We start from the raw sequence: 23,075 nt of genomic DNA, 5'->3' as shown, positions 1-23,075 counted from the left end.
AGAAGAAATCAATAATTAATAGATCATAACTGATCAACCTCTATACCTTTTAATATTGACAGGACAAATAACAGATCCCACTGTAAGTGAGCATCAGCTCACTGATTTTATAATAAAATAAAAAATATAAAATACCATTAGACATACAAAATGTTTAGCTGTTTAATATCCAATAGGCCATATCATATCTTCTGGTTATGTCACAGTGTGTTGACCAAATCTGCAAGTGAGTTATCAAGAGTAGTATTAGTACAACAAGGTTAAGATCAACATGCACCTTAATTCTTAGTCTGTGAGCTATATGTGCATCTGTACATGGGCTTCATTTTGTGGTAGAGACAACCTGCTGTTCAATTAATGTCACTATTTACATATTAAAGAACACCCGATACCAATTTATCATGTTTTACCTGCTGCTCTGTCTCTAATAATTTGATAATTTTGCTGCCAGCATGATTTAATAATCTAGTGTATACTCTCAAAAATTAAAGTGTCCATTTTAATTGAAATTTGTTTGATCACCTTAGACTATATACATTTTGCAAGAGAAAGGATGGATGACAAAATTTGTATTAGGGCTAATATTGTCATCAATATATATGAAGCAGGCTGGGTTCAAACCATTGCCCTTTCCACCTCATCTTAAATATGCTCAATATGGCAAAGATATACTGCACAGGCCACTGCAGTTATTAAACATGCTGTTGTGTTCCTGAAACCATTCAGTGATTATACATACCTTTGGACATGGTGCATTATCATACTGGAAGTGTACACTGAGTGTTAATCTATAACCATGGAGATGAACTTTGTCACCAGCATTATTCAGATATGCTTTGCTATTGAGATGCTCTTCAGTGAGTATCTGGGGACCAGGAAAACATTCCTTTACACTGCCTCCACTGACTTGCACAGTTACACCAAACACTATGTAGTAGAAGGGGATGTGATGATCATTTGTGGTTTTGTAGGTTTGAACATCCAGAAAATATTTAAAAATAGAGGACAGTGTATGAAATGTATGAAATATTTTAAAACTAAATTTGTAAGCTATTTGACACTATCTTAGTGTCAAATAGTCTCATAGATTACTGTGGGCACATGAATGACACTTAAAAATGAAAACAGTGGTTGAAATTGCTTAAAATTGAATAGTGTAGTTAGCATGGAGTAGAAGCATTAAACAAAAACACACACTCCTCATCTGGTACCAGTCCAATTGTAAGTGCAAACAGCTTTCTTAAAACATACGGATTCCAGAACCTTTTTGTTATTTTTTCAAGATGTCATTTCAGCAGCTATAAAGGAATACACAAATCAGAACAGCCACAAAAATAGGCCCTGTTCAGCTCTTAAAAATATTATATGCTGTTTAAATGAGAGTGGTGATTAAGCAGAAATCACTGTGCTATTGCAATTATCTCCTCTACAGTAGACCTGAAGATGTAGCAGTAGGTGAACAGGCAACAGAAATGCAAGGTAGAAATAAACTTTCCAATAAAACACTGAATAGGCCCTGTATTATTGAATGAGGAAACTATAGTGGTCATGTTTTTTAATTGCTTGTTTACCTGATTGATTGATTGATTGTTACTATGTTGCAGGTCTTATGCCAATGGTAAGGTATCTTTTAACTATTTCTATTATCATATATTGTCTCAGCAGTACAAAAAGTTTCTAAAAGGTATACGGAGTGGCATTTTTGTTTCAAGATGGTTTTAATAGCTCCTTTTGACTACATAAGCTGATTTGATTTGATTTAAGTGTTGCCTGATCTGATAGGAATCACCATAGATGGAGGAGATCAACAGGCCCTTGTAAAAATATCATTGTATTGACTGTGCTCCATAAATATTGAGAGAGTAAAGTCAAAAATCAGTTTTATCTTATGCTCAAGCATGTTTACTTATTAAAAAATGAAAAACAGACATGAGGAATACATGCCATACTTTTAATATAATGTGACATGTGTTTTGCCTCCAAAACCACTGGATCAACCTTTTTGTCCTGCTTTAGCATTTCTTAAATTATTTATTTATTTATTATTTTATTCTTTAGAATCATACAATACATAATAAGAAACAATCCTTTCCAAGGTAATCACTGCCCAAATTACACACTTTATATTTTTCAACTTAGATTATTGTTCCATATAACTGATAATTGGTAGAATTAATGAAGAAGAATGAATTAATCAGCTCAAAAATAAATAAAAAAGAATAACTGCAAATTTAACTGCAAATGGAAAAAAACATAAAAGGTAAGTTTTCAGTGCTCTTGATTTTGATTCTGAATTATATGATATTAATTAAATACATTTGACGATTATCTTTTAATATATACCATTATATGATCTTAAATTATATAGCAGTTCACAATGATTAGGACAGAACTGTAAAATACAAATGTTTGGTTCTTCTGAAAAGTTACTGTTTTTCAAATATAAAGTTCTGCTACAACAGCAATAAGATACAATGTCAATATATCTTGTATCTTCAGTCAAACTCATGTTCTCATACAGGTTTTGTTTTGCTATGTCATTGTGATAAATAAAATTGCTGAAATGCAATTTCAGTTCATATTAGCAAGCTTAGAAATGGTTGTGTGTGTTCTTTTGTGTTTAAATGTTTTGTTTGTTTGTTTAGCAATGAGCATTATTCTGATACCTGTACTTCAAAATAAATGCCATAACTACTTTGAAATGATGGTTAACTACAGTAATAGTTGCTTTCTAAAGTGCTGGAGTGGACAAAACCATAGCCCAGGCTTGAAAAACATTACCTAAATTATGTTATATGCCAAGAATGTGTAAAATATGCTTTCATTTGGTATTTTTATTGTCATTTCATAGTTTGTAATAGTCAAAGTCAAATGTATTTATATAGCACTTTTTAGAACAGATGTTGTCACAAAGTGGTTTTACAAATGTCTGAGTCCAAGCCCCCAGTGAGCAAGCCAAGGACAACAGTGGCAAGGAAAAACTCCCTAGAGCATGAGAAAGAAACCTTGAGAGGAACCAGGACTATGTGTGACACTGAGATAGAGAAAGTCTTTATTTTTCATATTAGAAAACAGAAAGCACAGTGTCGAGCTGACTAAAAATCACAATAACAAAAAACAAACAAACACATTAGCAGGAAAAGCTTGCTGCACAGAGATACAGAAGAGCAGAGAAGTGCTTAGCATGGGGTATCAATGCGCAGTATTGGAGGAGACCACATGTGGGCTTTAAATAGTGTGTATGTATGTGTGTATGTGTGTGTGTGTGGCTTTGGGAGTGTCTATTGGACAAGATGCCTGAATATCCCACCAACCTCTGAGAATGTGGCCTACACAGTCAGCGAGGAGCAGGTTTCGATGGGTGGGCCTGATGGAAGGAGGCTCTAAGGTTGGTGGTCCAGGATTTGGGAGGCAGACACCCAGCTCTCTTCTAGGCCATGTCCCTCCCAGTCCCCTAGGTACTACTGCCTCTCCACCGAGAGAATAGCAGGGCATTCACTTTGTAGGTTGTGCCTCATTCGAGCTCCAGCCGCAACATTGTCGACGTGGTGGTGGTAGAGCTCTCATTAAGGGGTCACAGGAGATGTAGAAGGCATGTATGACTGTTCTCTTCCAATCCCATAGATAACCTTGTTAATGCAGCTTACAATGGAATATGGACCCTCATACCTGGGAGCCAGCTTGCCAGTGGGTCCAAGCCAGCCACCTTTAGTTGCTACCCATAATTTTTCTTCTGGCTGGTAAGTGGGAGTCTCTTCTAGCCATTGGTCCACCTTGCACTGGTCGTGATGCCATGATGGCTGTTGGCAAACATCAATGGGTCTGCCCCATACTTGCTCACTTCGTTGGCACCACGTCTGGACAGCAGGTTGATTGGTACTCAGGCGATTCCATGGGTACAGCAGAGGCTGGAACCCCAGGATAGACTCAAAAGGGGTTAGCCCCATGCCTGCATGGTGGAGAGAGGCCCAGGGATGATAGGAACACCAGGTCTCAGGGTGTTCATCACAGTATTAGCACAGTATAAGCACAGAATGTTCCTAGTTCCTGCACTGCTCTTTCCACCTGCCCATTTGCCTGTAGGTGGTTGCCTGAGCTTACCCAGAAGCTCATGCCATACCCAGGAGGTAAATTGGACCCTTTGGACTAACACGATGTTGTTCAGCAGTCTAAACTATATCACGATTCTACCCTGTCCCTTCTCTTCTTGTTCTGTTTATTTTGTGTCTGTCTTGCCATGTGGTCCTCCTTACATCTTGGTCCCACATTGATTTCCTTGCTGTTGGTTCTAGTTGTTTTCCTGTCAGTCCTGCCATGTGCTCTTGTTTACTTCTTAGCCCCGCCTTTGTTTACTCCCCCTTGTTACCTATTATCCTATCCATTATGATCATTGTCTCCAGCTGATTGTACTTACCTTCATCTACTCCTGTGCATTTATACCCCTCCATTACCTGTCAATACTGTGAAGTATGTGTTTTGCGGGTTTGTGGTTTATTACCTGTTTAACACTGATGAGCTATAGATATTCTGTTTCACTGTGAACTGGACACTGGATTGTGGAAGCAACATTAAAAAAAACCTTTAAAACATCTGCTGTTTCAAGCAGAATGGTGAGCCCCAGAAGGAGAATGAACTTGACCATCTTGTTAAAGTGATCCATGACAATGAGGATGGTGGTGTTTCCCTCAGAGACCGGTAGATCTGTTACAAAATCAATAGCCAGGTGAGATCAGGGATTGAGTGGTGTAGGAAGGGGAAGTAGCACACCAGCTGATGGTGTGCATGGTGTCTTGTTGTGTGCACACTTAGTGCATGATGTGATGTGCTTGACAACGTACCTGTGCATCACTGGCCAGCAATAGTGTGTTATGAGCTGGGTGGGGCATGTTGATCTGAGATTCCCTGAACCCAGAGAGGTGTGTGCCCATGTGATAAGAGCTGTATGACATGGCAGAACATATAGCTGATCAGGACTGCAGTGAGGGTTTGCTGCAGCAATATCACAGTGCAGGTCCCAGCAGATAGCCCCCAAGAAGCTAGATGGGAGAGGGCTGGCTCTTGGTTAGTGAAAGAGCCTCAGCACTATACTGGCAGGAGTGTGTATACACCTTTACATTCCTCTGCTCTATTCTGTAGGTAAAAAAAAGCTTGGAGAAGAATATGGACCACTGAACTTGCCTGGAGTTTAATTTTAGTGGTTTTGAGGTTTCCAGGTTCTTGTGCTCCATGATGATGGCAAAGGGTGTCATGCCCACATAAATCAGTGCCTCCTCTCCTCAGATTATGGCTTAATTTCTCTAATGCTGACCAGAAGGTTCCACTGTGTAAGAGTCAGCTGGGTGAGAAGGGATGCATGTGTAGGCAAGTCTCTCTGATAATGCAACCTAGGACGTTTAGCTTGCAGAAGTGAAACTCACTTCAGCTTGCAATAGAGGTTATTGGTCAGGAGAGTGCTGATTACCTGTGGTACACATGTTGGTCATAGGAGGGTGAAGACATTAGAATGTCATCAATGTAAGTGATGGCAGATCTACCCAGAAACCTCCTTAAGACATCATTAATGAACTCCTGGAATACATATGGTGCTGTGGCTTAGCAATAAGGCAGAACTAAGTGTTCATAGTGTTCTTAGCTTGCGCAGAAGGCCATTCTCCACACATTGCGTTCTTTAACTGGTATCAAACAACAATTGGTACTGCACAGATCTAACTTCATGAAGTACTATGTTCCCCTGAGCTGCATAAAGGCAGCAGGGACCAGCAGTAGTGGGTAGGTGTAATTCACTAATAGGGCATTTCAACTCTGGTAGTCCATGCATGGCTTCATCTCGTGTTCCTACTTTTTTACAAAGACGACACTGGCTGAGGCAGCGGAGGTGGAGGGGCAGATGTATCCCTTGGCAAAGCCTTCTGGATATAACTCTATGACCCGTTCCTCCTCCAGGGAAAGCGGATAAATCCTTCATCTAGGGGGTACAGCCCCTTCCTTCAGGGTGATGGCACAATTGTATGGGAGCTGGGGAGGGAGGTGAGTGGGTTTAAAGGCCTCTGCAAGGTCACAGGGATGGGGATGGTATTATGGGTCTCCGGGCTCTCCATAGAGGTGGACAGGAGGGATACAGCCTTCTTGAGGCATAATTTATGGAAGTGGGAGCCCACTGCATGATCTGCTTCTGTGACCAGGAAATATGTGGGTTATGTGGACATAGCCAGGGGAGTCCTAACATGATAGGCTGGGATGAAGTGAATAAAAAAAAAAAAAAAAGAAATTTGTTCAGTGTGAGCTGTCTGTTTGCAACATGACATGGGGAGTGACATGCGTAATGAGCCCCTTGCCCACAGGACCTCTATCCAGTGGAGATGGTAAAGGGATAGCTTCCTCCAGTTTCCTGGAGAAACTCGCTACCCTGGTAATTCTGTTTATTCCATCTTTTGTTTGTTATTTTTAAAGTACACTTTACTGCTTCCAATTATAATTCTGTGTGGGGAAAAATCTAATTCAGAGCAGTGAAAAAATGTAACGTCTATCTAGTGCTTACTTTTGACAGTGACACTGCTAATAAGAATCCAGCATGTCACTCAGAGTCTAGCCCTATTCTATCTCCATTAAAAATAGAGATCAATGACTGGCTCTTTCTCCTCCATTGTGTGTTGCAGAAGCTCTAAACAGCAATTGCAGGGCATTTAACTACTTTCATTCTTCCCTTTGTGCAAAACCACCCTGCCATTTCTTCACATTTTTTTAAGAAACATCCCCTGAAGTTTGTAAGCGGTGAGCTTGGATGAATGTCTCTCTTTATTTGGGATTAGAGCATCGTCTAATCTTGAAAGTCTTTGAAAAAAGAGGACAGCAGCAAAGAAGTCCAACTCAGATGAAGTGGCACGTTAGGTTCCCTGTTTTAAGTTCTTTCCCCTAGAGCTTTCATTAAATATCCTTCAGTAAATAATCAATACAAGATGCATGAAACATTTCACTATTCACACAAACATGGGACATCTCAAGTCTAAGTACTCTCTCCACTTCTTTTGCCTTTCTTCTCTTTATGAATCTGGGGTAATTGTGGTCTCTCTGTTTGTGAGCTGGTGAAATGAAACATTTCTGTTTTAGTACTCCAAGAGAAATTAGCTTGTTTTTCATTGTAACAAAAACATCAATTTCTTGACAGATGGCCCATAAAACTATTCCAGTTTCTCCTTTTCTGTGGAATTTACCACAACAGATTTCATTTTGGCACTATAGCCAAAGCATGAGGAAATGTTGAGAATATCTAAGTTGAAAAATAAACATCCAGTAAAGTTTTAATGTACATCTAACTTCTGTGGCCATGCCTTTTACTGCCCTATAGCCTTTCCACAGTTCACATCCTTTGTGATCAATCTTTCTTTTCCTCATGCACTATCCTCAGAAGCAGACCTCCGACATCTTTACATAAGAAATGAAAAAGCTGACCATGGCTTGTGACAAAACCTTGTGGTACTGGGGGACACGTGAAACAACTTTGGTCTTGGGCATGGCAACAAAGAATGCATGCTGCCATTTTTAAAAATGGAAACTTTATATTTTCGAGCAGGGTCTAGGCTTAGAAGAGCGGTGTGTTTGTTTGGACTGGGGTTTGCGGCAAAGCGAGAGCAGGGAGACGTGAAGAATGCCACGCTGGCTGCTTCAAAAAACAGACCTGAGGTTGGGGACACTGCCACCCTTCACCAGACTGTTCTCCAGTCCTCCATCCCCACACAAGGAAAGCCTCACTTTTCAGGCTGGAGGCTAATGACCTCAGAGGCGGGAACGTGGAAACAAGTGTGGATGCACAGGGTGTTCAGCTTACACTGGTTCCTGAGATTGCTGTTGAAGGCTTTGAGTTATAAAGTCTTTTAGTATTCCATTTTAGTATTAAGCACTGCTACTACAGAACATTGTTTCATTAATACTACATTCAGACACTGGTGGTGACATTGTCCTACTTTTCCTTGTGTTTTTATTTCTCATACTTCGAACCTTATGTCCTAATTCAGTCCATCAGACACAGAGGCCTACAGCTCTCCTCACTGACTGAGTGTTTACATAAGTGTTTACTCTCATCACTGGATGTGTTCAAATAGTGCTCCAGTTGAGCTGCTCTGGTCTGTTAGCATCTCCAGCTCAGTCATAGCTTCATTGCCAGATTAGCTGCCATTCCGCCATCTCGTCTCCCCCATGAACACTGCCCGGCCCAGCCGGCAATAGCTAAGCATCATGTGTTAAGAAGAGCGCCTATCCCCTCACCACCCACCCCTCTGCTGACACAACAGCTGGGAATTTTCCTCCCAAGGACAGAGCAAAAAGATTAATGCTTGAATAGAAGGTTGAGCAAACACTAAGGAGGCGACAAAGTGACCGTGTCCAAAGAGCATGAGCAAATTGCCCTCCGAATGTAGGTGGGTGGTTGTTGTATCTTTGCGATATTGAGAGAGGTTTGCTACTCCCTTACTGTCCACAGGCCCAGCTGTCCCCTATCGTTCCCAGTGTCTGTACTCCCCACCCCCCACCCCCACATCCCCACAGGGGTGCGCAGAAGAGATGAACGAGCTGGCTTTTGTTTGGGGGCCGGCCCTGAGAAAACACTGCTAGTTTGCTTTAATTAGCCCCACGCTGGCACGCCCTCATGGGGCTCCATATGCGAAAGCTGGCACTCACCCATCGCCTCACCAGACATGGGTCATCGGCCTACTACAGTAGTGTGAGCGTATCAAGTAGATGATTCAAATTATATTTTCCAATGGTGGTATGTGTTTTGGTTTTTTGGGCACATTTTAATAATGTCATCCATTTCTGAAGGTCTGACAACTTATGTGCTCTTACATGAATTTCATTTCCGCAACTTTTAAGAAGGTAAAATTTGTACTGTGACTAATATATCCATATTATTAAATTTGGCTCATTTCTCATATACCTTATATGGAACAAACACAAAATGAAGTCACGTTTTGAAGCATTCAATATAATCAGAGGCATTGCTGTAGGTTATGAGTAGGTTATGAGTTTTAACACCAGCCATGAACCCCCAGATCACATAGTCAAACAGTCAGCTCTGAAAAGGATTCTTGCACTCTACTATGTGGCTTTGTCTGATGCCTCACATGGCAAGTGTGCATTAGTTGGGGCTTTGCCACTTATACACACTTATACACATTTATACACACTTATACTCTTGACTGCCAAGTGCAGCTTTACCAGAAACTGAGGTCGCAAGCTTCTGTCTCTTTTTAACATGGGCCTCCTCTGGTCTGGTGCACTTTTCCAGTCATGCTTTGTTCCTAGAAGCCCAGCAACTGCAGTAGTTGTTTTGCATTCAAGAACCAGCATCGCTATAGCCAAAACCTCACCTTAACTGTCATGACCATCAAAGTAACTTACATTACTGCATTCTCACATAGACCCTGCCAAAAAAATCTTTCAGGGAGCTATGCAAAGAGCCCCAGGTTTGGACTTCTAGTGACACAGTCTAATTGTGTAAAGATGTAACAGAGATTTTATAGCAAGCTCTGCTGGCCATAAACAGACTGTAAACATATTATCATATGCTGTCATTTGACTTCCTGTAAAGGCAGTTTTAGGTGTGCTGTGCCGTCAGCATGGTTATTGTGGTTCCACAATTAGGTAAGTCAAGCAGAACGATGAGGAAACAGAGCGAAAGAGAGAGGAAAAAAAAAACCTGATTCCTGTCCGGTAATTACACCCTAGTCTCTGAGACCGCAGGTTTGAAACTGGAGCTGGCCGTCAGGCTGTGGAGAGCAGCGCTTTTACCGGCGATCCGCCGGGGCCGGAGTGATGCTGGAGAACCCCCTGCTGCTTCCTGGCCTGCAGGGCCGGGGCCTAGGTGAAAGGGGCATGAGTACAAGCATGTGGCTTACTGTAACAGTGCTCACACCGGCACACGCCCAGCAGCAGACAGAGAGAGAGAGATAGTGAGAGAAACGAAGCAAAATAAGATGATAGGAAGTCTAAGTGAGAGAGATGGAGAGATGGAAGTGAAGGCAAATGAGAGAGAGCTTTTTTGAGAGAGAGAGAGAGAGAGAGAGAGGGAGGAAAAAAAACATTTCCTGGTTTTAAGTGAATGTGACTATTACCGAGGTATTAATGTCTGCAGATTGCATGCTTGTTCCTGCCCCCGCATCCGCCCGCACTTCTCCATCCACAGCCGTGAAATTGGGACCATGTGTTTTGTGCTGTGCTCCAGTCCGGCAACAAGACACAGGGCTGTTTTTCTTTCTCATTCCTCCTGCCGGAACTGCGGGCCAGGAAGAACGTTCAGCTCCCCCCAAACACACACACACACACACACACACACACACACACACACACACCATTGACTGCTCCTAACACCAAGCACACGTTCAGTGTCATAATATAGTCCATAGAAAGAGCATTGTAAGTGTGCTTTATTTGTCATTCATGTCAAGGATAGGCCATTATTTATACATGGGTGTTGATGCATTTAGTTATTATGTAGAAAATTTGTCATTATCTTATGCTGTCCTCCCTCATTGTAAAATTGTTGTCATATCTCAAACCCCACTTTCTCACCAATATTTAAATTGCCATGGCAGTTGGGGAATTACTGGAACACATGTATCAGCAAATCTGCAATATTTTGACACTGGAATTCTATAGTCTTGCACAAATATCGTGAAGATCTATCTTAAACTTAAGTTTCATCTGCTTCAAAGACTTCTAGGGAACATTTCCCCAGTCTTTTTAAATGAGAATGTTTTCTTATTATGTTTTCTTACATTAGAAGTGCTTAACAGGGGGATGGGAGCATTCTTGGCCTATGTATCCAACGGAGTTTATGAGGCATAAATCTGACCTAAGATACCGACACAATCCTCAACTCATGGGGCAAGGTACTAGCAACTGATTTATTACTTATTGTGATTTTTGAGCAACATCTGAAGTAGTAGTAGTGTCACTGTAAATGAATCAGGAGTTGCTATTGAATCCTCTGCGTCTGTCTGTCAATATGACGAGTTAATGAACTGGCAAGGGGAGTCCAGGGGCTCATTCTCCTTGGTCACAGTCTAGGGGGTTTTAGTGCTGTGACTACCTCCACCAAGGACAGTGACAATTGGGGGAGTGTGAGAAGAGCCTGGGTTCCCAGGCCCATGACTACCCACGCGCACGCACCCACACATGGGATTAATGAGCTTCGTAAGATCACCATCCCCTCCAACCTCTAACCTCTCAGTCTTCTACTCTTCCACCCCCTCACTCTCTCTTCCTCTTTCACATACTTTCTAAATACCTTCTTCTTTATTTTCCAAAAAAAAAGGTTCATCCTCTCTTTGATTTTCGGTCACAATACATGGGGAGTTGGCCTAAGTTTATAACAGCCTCCAGCATGGGAAAGTCTGGAGCCTGAAGATATGGATTTAGGAAGGGATTGTGATCCTGCACAGCTTTAGCAAACATGATAGATTTGATAATCTATCATGTTTGCTAAAGCTGTGCAGAATCACAACTTTTATTAGATTTGGTATTGTTCAACAGTCGAGCCCACAAGCTGTGTGAAGTGTACTAGGAGCTACTGAAGGGAATCAATATAAACTGTGAATAGCCAATTGGATAATACACCCGCTAACGTGTTCAAAATATGTTTTAGGTAGCACCTTTATAAACCAGTTATGAGCCTAATATTCATATAGCATGCATATCTTTAGGAATTTAAAATCATCATAAGCATGTGAAATTGTATGTTCATAATTCTGTAATATATAGTTATGTATAATAAATTCTTGGTGATAAGTGACAGGTTACTTCAGGCTACATCTGAATGGCCTTGCTGGTGTGGGTGCGTTTCAGAGCGAGACACTGTCTTAGCATCCACTCTCTGACTCCCAGCAGAGATGCAACCCCTACACCTGGGTAAACAACCACGGCCCACTGGGAACCAAAGGAATGCAGCCACCCCAAAGTGTGGACAAAGGCCCTGGGTTCAGAACAGGCTGGATGGAGGTGGGGCAGGTCAACTCTCTCCAGGAAGCTCCTGCTATCTGAAGGGTCAAGTTTATTTTTCCTGCCAGGGGTGGATAGGCAGAGTAAGGCTGGGGAGGCCTTGGTAGGTGGGTTGGTGGGGGGACGAGGTAGAGAGAAGAGGGGACCCCACGGGGTGGTAAGGAGAGGAGGGTGAATGTGCATGTGGACAGTGGTGGACAATTATGTGCCGGGAGATAGCGTGAAGGAGAAGGGAAGTAGCCAGTCAGGAGCTACGACAAGACGCTTGTATTAACACGTGTCCTGCCTCTTTGGTTTATCTTGGTGCTGGGAGTAAAGAGGGCAAATTTAGTCAGGCTGGAGTAGCTTGGAGACAGGCCATGCCTCACAGGGACAGGAAGCCTAGTTAGCACACAGACCTTTTACATAAAGAAACTGATATCTTTTAGAATATATTTGAAAAAGGCTTGACAATGTGCATGTATGAAATACTGCTTAATTTCACACCCAGTGTGCAGACACAGAGCACCTTCCTGTGCAGTCATGCAACACAAATAAAAAAGAATATGACTGCCGGAGGTGTGCCTTTGGATTTTGCCTGAAAATTCACTGGCCTGAAAAGTCATTAACTACAGCTAAAATTATCAATAAAGAATTTAGGAGCCAAACATTAGCAGTTAATGATTCATTCCACAGAGGCCTGGCGCCGACGTGTCATAAAAGCTCCTGTTGTTCCCGAGGAAGCCTTGCTATGGTCAGTAGTATACTCCTGGCAGCTTTAATGCGTCTGCCAGCCTTTAACTGTGACCGTTCCTCTTCTCTGCTCCCCACTGCACTGTGGACATCATAAAATTTTATAAGCGAAGTCCAAGCCCAGAGGACAATACGAGTCAAAAAAAGAACAGCATGCCATAAGCTACACGTTCTTATGTTAATTGCTGCACTGAAGTTGGTGTTCCACAATTTTTTTTTTCTTCTGTTTTTCACAACAAGGCTCAGCCTTCTGGCTGTTGTGTTGTCTGGGTTACTGATGTACCCTGGCAATGACCACTGGGGCAGAAAACACCCAGTTTTGCTAAGAAGAAGCCAAGTGCCCATGCTGATGTGTTGAGATCAATGATCCAAGCTGACTGTGAGCGAACCATTAATCAATAACTTGTTACGTGTAAAACAGGACTTTTTTTTAAATCTGTGTATTACATCAAGTGATTGCTTTGTTGGGTACACCTAGTCTATAGCTGTACCTAATATGCTGCCATGTGCTTTTAATTCTAGGTGGCATTCTACTTCTGATAGCACTGCAATTGTACCCTGATGTCATATGACTGGCTGTATGACTATACCGTCCAGTATCTCGTACATGTTGTGTCAACCTTTATTGGACTCTTTTTATGAGTAACCTGTTTCTTACCCATAGGAAAGTATTAATTGACACTTTTTATTATATACTTATGCTGTAGATATACTTGTTATTATTGTTCATGCAAACAGTTTTAATTACAGCATAAATGCATGTGTATACCTTAATGTATTCATCCTCAAAATATCCAGATATAAATTGCCCTTCTTGAAAACAGGTCAATAATGAAAGACCTTACTGGAAACAACTATGCAGAGGACAAGACAGGCTCCCATTAAGCAGCTAATTTATGAGTACACTGAATTTACCTAAAAAGGACCACGATACTAATAAAGTGAGCACACAGTGTATGTTAACACTAGACTTGTGGGAGTTACATGTATGATAAATTACACCTTAAAAAGTCAGCAAGAAATGTCTATAAAGAGACAGTGAGTAACCTTTGTAACCTTTGCTCATACAAGAACACGTGTGTGTCTTTTTACCGCAGTCAGAAAATGATGTCTGATACTAAACTTTGAGCTAAGTCTTAATTTCACAACATGAACAGTTTTTAATGACTCATAGTATAACGTTTATTTTTTTAATCTTTGAAAGGGTGCCAGTTCGACAGACAACACCAAGGCCAACAGAAAAGAAATGCTATTTTTTTTACATCGCTCATTAAATTAAATTGGTTCTTTCTAACCCTATCCTCTCCTCTACCTGTTTATTTAACATCCTGACCCACTGCTGGGATAACAGGCCTGCAGAGCCTTGACAGTGTTCTCTTTTGCCATAGAAATGGCATTGGGAGGCAAACAGAGGTGGCTATCTCCACTACATAGCATGCAAGGGCCAGGTCACAGATAGCTCATCTTAGGGGCAGCGTGAAGGTTGCCTTTCAGCCCTGTGTGGTTTGCATCACCACTGCAGCATCCACTGTAACTTTGCTCGGCAGCAGCCTGTATCTACAGTTGTGTTTCTAATTAAGCCAGGCAGATGGAGACAGACAGGCTGCCTGTTGCTGGCGCTGCTGTGAAAGCCCTCCCCCCTGCCCCCCAATCCAGTCCCAGACGGTCCCCCTAATCTTTCATTCCTCTTGCATGTTGGAGTCATCCAACAAGCTTGGATGCTCTTATGTTTTCACGTCATAATAGACCACGATCTGCAGATAAGCTACCAGATGTCCATCGGTGTAACAATGAAGGAACAATGTCTACAGCTTGGGCTGAAAGCATTTTCTCATGTTGCAGTGACAAATATTTTTAAAAAAATGACTGATTACTCACTTTTCACCTTTGAATGCTTAATTAAAAACCCAAATGACTTCTTTCTTTCCCATTCCTCCCATCTCTCTTTCTCTACCCTGTGTCCCCCACCCCTGGTGTGCATCAAAGCTCTCCCTTATCTCCCCCCTGAGGGTCAGCCCCAGGGAGGAAGGTGAGAGGACATACCACGGCTTATCTGCTAGGGAAGGCCTAGCAGAGATAGCCTCATTTTCCCCCTCCTCCACCTTGCTTCTCGCTGAACCCCGCACTGCAAGGCTTACCCCCGGTTCACCCAGAAAGAGTGAGCAGTCACAAATCTCAGAACCTTGCAGGCAGATGCCCCCACAGCCCTCCGAAGACGTGTCTGTGAAGGTTAAAAACTGGAATTCTGGTCTTTTCTTCTTGTGGAATCTCGTCAATTTTAGTCACTGCAGCCATTTTAGAGTTGGCTTGCTGTATTACACAGGTCACAGTAGGCAGGATGAAATTCCATGACGTTTATATAGGGAGGAACAGGTACAATTTGATAAAAATAATCCAGATGTAGTCAAAACATAAACCTCACATAATACAGATTAGGTCTGACAGACAGGCCATCCTACAGAACACTTCTGATCAATTTTGCATCTTGCTGCTCTCCTCTATGTTTTTATCTCGCCTGATATGGCTCCATGAAGCCCACGCTGGAGCCCGTCCACCCCAGCAGGTCTGATAAAGCAGCAGAAGGAGTAGGACTGGGGTGGGGATCAGCAAGGCTGGTGCTGATAAGGGCCCAGAGGGCCAACATCACAGGGGAACCTGTCCCCTTTGATAAAACATGCTATAACACCGAAGAGCATCAGCAATCAAGTTTCATGGTCAATTTGTACAAAGCTGATGGCAGCAGCTGATGGCTCAGTAATCGACTTGGTTTTATGATTTTCTCCCTGGGCAATGTACAGTCACTTCTAATCCTTTGTGTGTGTGTGTGTGTGTGTGTGTGTGTGTGTGTGTGTGTGTGTGTGTGTGTGTGTATTTGTAAAGCTAAACAAAGACTGGAGAGTGCGTTTCACACTGAACAGTGTTTAATATGGTGTTCTCAACTCAGCCGGGTCCAATCTGCCATTGAGTTGCAGTAATAAAGCAACTGCAGGATGACATTAATGCACATAATCGGGGTTTAGTAGGCTGTTGAGGAGCACTTAAGCCCTCAAGTGCTCATGTTTTTAGCTTCTGTGTGTCTTTGTGACTAAGCCATTTTGTGCATGCCATTTAAAAGGACATGGTGAGCCTGTGCAGATCAGTTGTTTGGTGAGCACTAAATAAGGCCTTACTTGTGAGAAATTTGGATAGGAAGACATTTCTGTCAACAAATCTTACTAGATGAGCATTGCTCTGTTTAATATACTGTAATTGTCCCAAAATTGTCTAAAATCATTGAAGGAAAAGTTGTCTGCTTATTTACATTACCATTGTCACAATTTCAACCTTTCTGGCTTTCTAATAAGTGTATTAATTTGCTGATGATAGAACTGCCTGTGACTTCATTTGTAAAACTTATAAAAAATATATAGTTTTTTGACTAATATGACTGATAATGTAAATATGCCATTTTTAGCTTAAGATGTAAAGGAATCCATATGTATTTGTTTTATTCGTTGATTGTTTATATTACATTTGTACTTCTATCATTTTTCTGAATGTCTCTGTAGTTCTGTGCCATGGTGCCATCAAGGTCAGGAGGTGATAACTCTCAGGCCTCATCCACCCTCTCCCCATCCACCCCCTCCCTTGTCTCTGTCTTCTGTCTCCTGCTTGTTAAGTTTGATCATGCTTGTTTGTTGAACCGAGTGCCTGATGTTACTCTTGCACCTTTCTTTCTGAGAGGAAAAAAAAGATGATTAAAAAAAACATTTCTGCACGAGGATCTGAGGATAAATTGCGGAGGGTTGGTAGTTATGATGCTTAATTTTCCATGATTATGCACAACCCCACTGTATTAGCCTACATTCCAGCTTTGTCATGTAGGCAAAATTCAACTTAGTTTGAACATTTAACTAACATCTTTGACTAACATCATGCTGAATGATGTGAAATGTATCGCTAATTTTCAGAGCGGTAAAGTTCTTCATGCTTATATTATAACCAACCTTGAAGAAGAAGAACTATCCACAAAATGTTTAGAATCATCAGGCTCTTTCCAGATCGTTCAACACATCTTTTGGCCCTTTCTCAAAGTTTAATAAAATACATCTTAACCACCATTCTTTTATCTTCACCCACAGAGACTGGTATTCTAGATGATTCCAGTTAGGAAGGGAGCGACAGCAGGAGTCACTGGCATAACACCTACTATCACCGAGGGCTCATTCTTCTGTACACCATGTGCATAATTTCTTTTGCGCCGCTGGCCTGCGTATCAAAGGAGTTGGGTTCGAGCTAGTCGTGTGCGCAACCCGCAAAACACTCACTGCTCAATGTGCACCCTTTAATCGTGTGAGCCTCATTCCGCCCACACCAAGCAATTCCCCAAATGTTTTTAATTATAAAAATAGCTCTGAAGAGAACTCTGTTTGCAACTTATGTTTTTCTGAGCTCATCGGTGTGACACTTTTACAACGTGGGTTAAATTCTGTATTAATTACACTGGAGACTAGCAGAATGTATCCAAAATTCATGCAGGGAAAAGAGTGCTTTTACAGTTTGTAGGGCAGCGCAGATGTAACAGAGTTTCTTTCTTCAAAGTGAAACAGTGCGTGTATTCATTATTCATTAAAAAAGGAGTCCACTCTGTTTTGAAATATTCTGATTTATTGCGGCAAATAAATGTCAGGAAGCAGTGAACGTAGTGGCATGTCCTACATGTACTCTAAGTGCACTGGTGTACCTCAAAGTGAGTGAATGTCAGAATTTCGAAAAACAATGTCAGTGGGTAAAAAGGTCCATACATATCATGTGTGTGCACACCGCGTGACATAACACCACCTCCCCCTTGGCTCGCACGTGTTCATGAGTTAGAGAGGAAATATTTTGGCCCTCCTTGAGGCCTGGCGGCTATGGCAGAGCGTTAATGACATACAGGAAGGTCACAATAATCTGTCAGTGCAAATTATTGCTTTCTATCTCCCACTTCCCCCCCCCGCCTTTGCTTATGGAGCCATTTTAATGTACAAAGGACTGAAGTTTGCAGACACAAAGGCATCTTTGAGCCTGGGGGGCTTGCCTTCTCCTGGCGTCCCCCAAACCAAGCGTCTGTCTTAGGGAAATGGGCGACGGGTATGAGGGCTGCCTTTGTGGAAGCGTGAGGGAGGGGGGCAAATGAGGAAAAGGAGGAAAAGAGGGCGGGAGGGAGGGAGCTACGAAGTAACGAGAGGAAGCCGCCTGACTGTAATTTACAGCGCTAATAAATCCCTTCTCTTTAGCCTCTAACCCCTATATCTGCCCGCCAGCTCCCTAAAAACTTAATCACTCCCCAGCCAGTCCATTGGCAGCGTTGGCCGGGGGCTCGCCTGTCCTCGTACCCTGCTGCCTTAGGGGCCCTGTGTCAGTCCCACTGTAAAAGCAAATGGCTTCTTCATTATCACTCGCTTGCGGCCTGACCCAACCGCAGCCCACCCCTGAGCTTTCCTCCAAAAGACTAGCCAGAGAGTGCTCATCCTGTGGGTTCAGTCATATTTATTTAATTGTAATAAGAATGGATTTTTGGGCATCAGTGAATAAAGATTAGTTCAGTGGCAGTTAATGTCATGGGTTAAAGCAAACCCTTCAGGTTGTTGATGATCTGATACTAAGCAATCTTAAGCAAAAGCTGGATACCATGCTCTCAGTGTGTAAAACTAATATGCAATACTAACTATATTAAAATATGTAATACTAATGTGATCTGCTTTTTATGAATTTCTCTGTAGCCACAGTACCATCTATTATTTCACCATTGTCATGGCACCATAAGTAAAACTAACAAAAAATATCTCTTCACAGCTACTTGGCCAGTGCAGTCTGTGAGTCTTGTGAGTCTAAGAGCCTCAGATGGGTCGTTTGGCACGGCTTCTATCCTTCCAGAGTTCCTCCCGTTATCTACGAGCTGTTAAGTGGGAAGAGAAGGTTTTCATTAGCAGCCTGCTTGGCCTGAGAGCTCTGGAGGGAAGTCATAAATGATCCTGTAACAGAGGAGCCCCACCAGCCTCTCGTCTCTACAGGGCTTGAGGAAAAACCACACCGACCGCAGTAAAATGACCGTACTCTTCCTCAAGGTCAGAGGATGTGGAATGCCAATTTAAAATTACAGTGGGAGTTTTCATTAAAAGTTCAGTAAGATTATTTAAAATTAGTTTGGGTTTATGAAGGAACTGCTCCACCAGGGCTTTGTGTTCGTATATGCTGTACCTCACTGACACTCGTCCAGAGTTCCTTTCGGAAGGGGCAAAGATGCCCTCAAGTGTTTCGGAAACACAACACACACTCTCACACAGGCAGCAGACAATACACACAGACTGAAGCGATGGCAGACAAAGTCAAGACAAAAGAAAGAGCCACACTTCAGTAGTTTACTCTGCGGTTACCCGGAGACACTTAACAGTGTGGAAACTCAGCTGCCAGGTTTCAGGAGAGCTGCAGCACTTTCAAGGCCCTGTAATCTGTCGAGCAAACCACAGTTTATAAAACCCACAGAAGCCTGTTCAGAATCCTGCTCAAGGGAGATCACTTATTTCTTGACATCAGAGTTTCATCAAACATGTCCATTTCAAATCCTCTGTGGCTGACAGGGTCTGTAATTGTTTGAAAACAGATCCTGGATAAGTCATTCGCTCACACGCAATTTCACCCGGCCTATGTAAATGGTTCTGGTGTTCAAATACCCAGCCCTTGAATTTTCCTCTCTACTTTTTCCTTAATAAAGAGAGTGTCAAGGGCATTTTATATCCAGACTGAAGCCAGCCTTAATTAGGTGAAATACAGTGTTAACATGTTAAAGTGTACACCTTTAAAAGCATGTTTCAACACTTTATTTTACAAAAGGCACCACTGTCCAGACATTAGCTAGTCACATTACAGTGACTATTCAACCTTGTAAATGTGTTCCAATATGCTTAAATGAGTTTGCTTCAGCTGTAGAACCTGAAATGTGCACATACACAGTGGTTTAATCCAAGCTGTTTTAGGAGGGACTGCTTTAGTCATGAAGGTTAATTCTTGCTTATGTTGCAAACACAAGTCTTCCGGAATGACACACCCTTTCCTAATGCTTTTCCCTCCCTCTCTCTCCTATCCATTTTTCCAGGGAGGCTCTAGAGAGAGAGCAAGTTATCTCTGCTTTTGAGTGATATTAGTGTCTCACACACACACTCCAACACACTCCAACACACACACACACACACACACACACACACACACACACACACACACAGACCAAACCCCTCCACACAACCCCCAACCCTTCTCTTCTCTGTGTTTTATTCGGCCAGTTCTGACACACTGACTGTTTATTTGAAGATGTTGCCAGGAGTCAGGTTTTTATCCACAGGCTTCCTGTGCTAAAATCATGAAAAGAGACAGACAGTGAGAGAGAGAGAGAGAGAGAGAGAGAGAGAGAGAGAGAGAGAGAGAGAGAGAGAGAGAGAGAGAGAGAGAATGAATGAAAGAGAATAGTTGCATATTTGACAGCCAGGTGAATAATAAAGCATGCATTAGAGGATTTCAGTGTTTTACATTCAAGACCCATTTAGTGATTAGTTGTTATCAAACCAATGTTGTATTTGCAGATGTATGAGTACTTTATCTTAGAAATGGGTTCACAAATGTTTTTCTAAAGGGTCAGTTGAAGTATAATAATTTGTGTGATGTTACATTATGTAATATTAATCCTCCAAAGACATGGGGTACAAGTGCTTGTGAAATCAGTGATAAAACTGCTGAATGTTAGACAAGAGTACTGATAAAGAAAACTATTGCAAATAAGAGAAAACCTCAAAATTCTTACTACCAAATTACCACACAATGAGTAATCTGAGCCCTGATTAAAGCATACATTGTGCAGGCTTCACATGTTATTTTATGAACACATCTCCAAAGTTTCCTGGAAGCAAGGGTTGAAACTAAAGACTTCACATGGCCACCTTTGAAACTCTGTATAAATTGTGCCATTATATACAGTTTGGGCTTTGCAATTAAAGAAATAGAAAAAAATATAACTTTCACAAATCCCACACACCCTCCTGATTCTCAGATTATCACTACCCCCAAGAAATCTACTTCCATCCCTGAAATACATAGGCACGCTTGATCAAGCTCACCTGAGTTTTAACCAGTCCCACCTGTTCCATGTTTTCCCCAGTTCCCAGCCCATAATATTCCTCTTCGTATACTGCTCTCTTCCCCTTCCTCTTTGCAAAGTTTTGCCAACCTAATGTTGCATACCATGCGTTTTCCTGCCTGTCTGCTTCCCTGTGCATTGACCTGTGCATCCCTTCCAGACCATGTCCCATATTCAGCCTTCCTGTTTTGACCCTGGATTGGAACAACTTCGAGAAATGACCCACGCTCTGGACACTCTGCCTGAACCGCATAGTTTCTCTGAATCGCATCCAGCGCATTAGTGGCCTGCTTGTCTTAAAAATAAAACATCTCGCAATTGGGTCCTTTTGTGTCTTGGGTACTTGCTAGGGTTACAATAACAACATGCAAAAAAAGGGGCAAAAAAAAAAGGAGACAGTGAGAGAAAGAAGCAAAGCGATAGAGACAGAGATGTACAGAGAGAGAGGGCGACAGTGTGGGTGCGGGTACTGCTCCTGCTGCTGGCGTCTGGCAAGCAGCATTGAGCCGAATTTCTGGTAAGGAGGAATCTATGCCGGAGCAGCCGCATGTGAAGGGTCACCGTCAGGCTGTCTCCTTCACAGAGCACTGTGACCACAATCTCCCCACAAGCCCCCTGAGCTCATCACTGAGGAGGCCCGGGAACCACAAACGCACAATATCCACTTCCTTCTGTGCATTTCTCTCTTTCTGTCTCTCTCTGTCTCTCTCCCACAGTCAACCCTGTTATTATGTTTTGTTCTTTTATGAGAAGGATATCTTCTACTTTTTAACCTTTTGTTTGCCTAAAATATAGCAGCTTTGGAGATGTTTCTTGATGCGTCAATAAAGGGTGAATTAAGAGTTGTTTCCTCCTCCCTCTCTCTAGCTCTCTCTTTCTCTCTCTCTCTCTCTCTCTCTCTCTCTCGCTCTCTCCATATTTTACAGGAAAGATGGATAAGTGAATGAGATCACTTTCCCAAAGACAGTACAGTAGGATGTAGTGGAACCTGAACTAACGCAGGCCCTGTCAGGCTGGAAATCAGTTCGGAGTTTTATGTGAGGTAGAATGTGGTTGGGGGAGGATTGGGGTCTGGTGGAGGGAATGAGGATCCTTCTGTATTTCAGTAATTCCACCCTTTATTTTCCATACAGATTCCACAAGCAGCTGGCACTGCTGTTAAATGTCGCTAGCATGGATCAGGGCATGTATCTGGCAGTTAGCGTCAAACAGGAGTGACTGAGTAGTCTGCTTTCCCTTCTTTGGCCTCAGCTCTTCATCTCATGACCGGTTATAGTGAAAAAAAAAAGCAGTTCCATTAGGCTAAAATGCAATTCATGTGTTGACTACATCCTCTATTCAAGGGTTATAACGGATTGTGCTCATTTTTTTTATCTTAGGATATATTGAAGATTGAACTTCAGCATGGCAATTCTTTCAGATTTTATAGTGACAGGTAGAATGATTATAGGGCATTTTAAAGTGTCAAAATCTAATACTTGATATCATCTTTGTCATATTAAACCTGCTGGTCCAATCTATTTAAAAGCATTGATTACAGATGGACTGCGCCTCAAAAGGAACATTTTGTGGTCTTCCATATTGGCAACCCATCACATAATTACTGACAAACACAGACTGTGCTGAATAACACAATATTGCTTGATAATAGTGTGGCAGCTTTGCTCCCTGATGCGGTGAGACTGTATAAATATCTCAACATTAGGAACTCCTTGCTCATCAGTCTCATAACTGAAACAATGGGTTTGTGGTGTTCTACTCGAGCAGTTCAATCCCAGAAACCTTGTTACTATGTTAAAGTCAAGTTCAAAGACGAGCCAATAAGGCTTTCATTACATCCTCTGCATAAATTTGAAGGCTTTTTTATTGTCACTCTTTAACAAGATGAATACAAGCGTTAAAAACAGAGGGTGGTGTCACAATACCGCCTCTGGAGATCACATGGCAGGAACAATTTGATCCCTCTCATCACTCTCATGTGCAATTAAGAAGGTTCCGGAAAAAAACGAGGAGTGTGGGGTGTTTACAATTCTTCCATTCCCTTCCGACTCTTATGTTTGTTTTTTCAGCAAGCACGAAATCGTGGTCGGCTCTTTCGGAAGTGCAGATTCAGACACCTCTAATCCATGTCGCGGTCAGATTCCGCTGTGAAATATCCTGGAAAAACTTCCCTAAAGAGTGACTCAGTTTTTCAGAAAACAGT

This window comes from Electrophorus electricus, chromosome 8 (genome assembly GCF_041902795.1).
Source record: "Electrophorus electricus isolate QZ-2024a chromosome 8, ASM4190279v1, whole genome shotgun sequence".
Lineage (NCBI taxonomy): Eukaryota > Metazoa > Chordata > Actinopteri > Gymnotiformes > Gymnotidae > Electrophorus > Electrophorus electricus.
The sequence above is the reverse complement of the archived record's forward strand: the minus strand, read 5'-3'. Positions refer to the sequence as shown.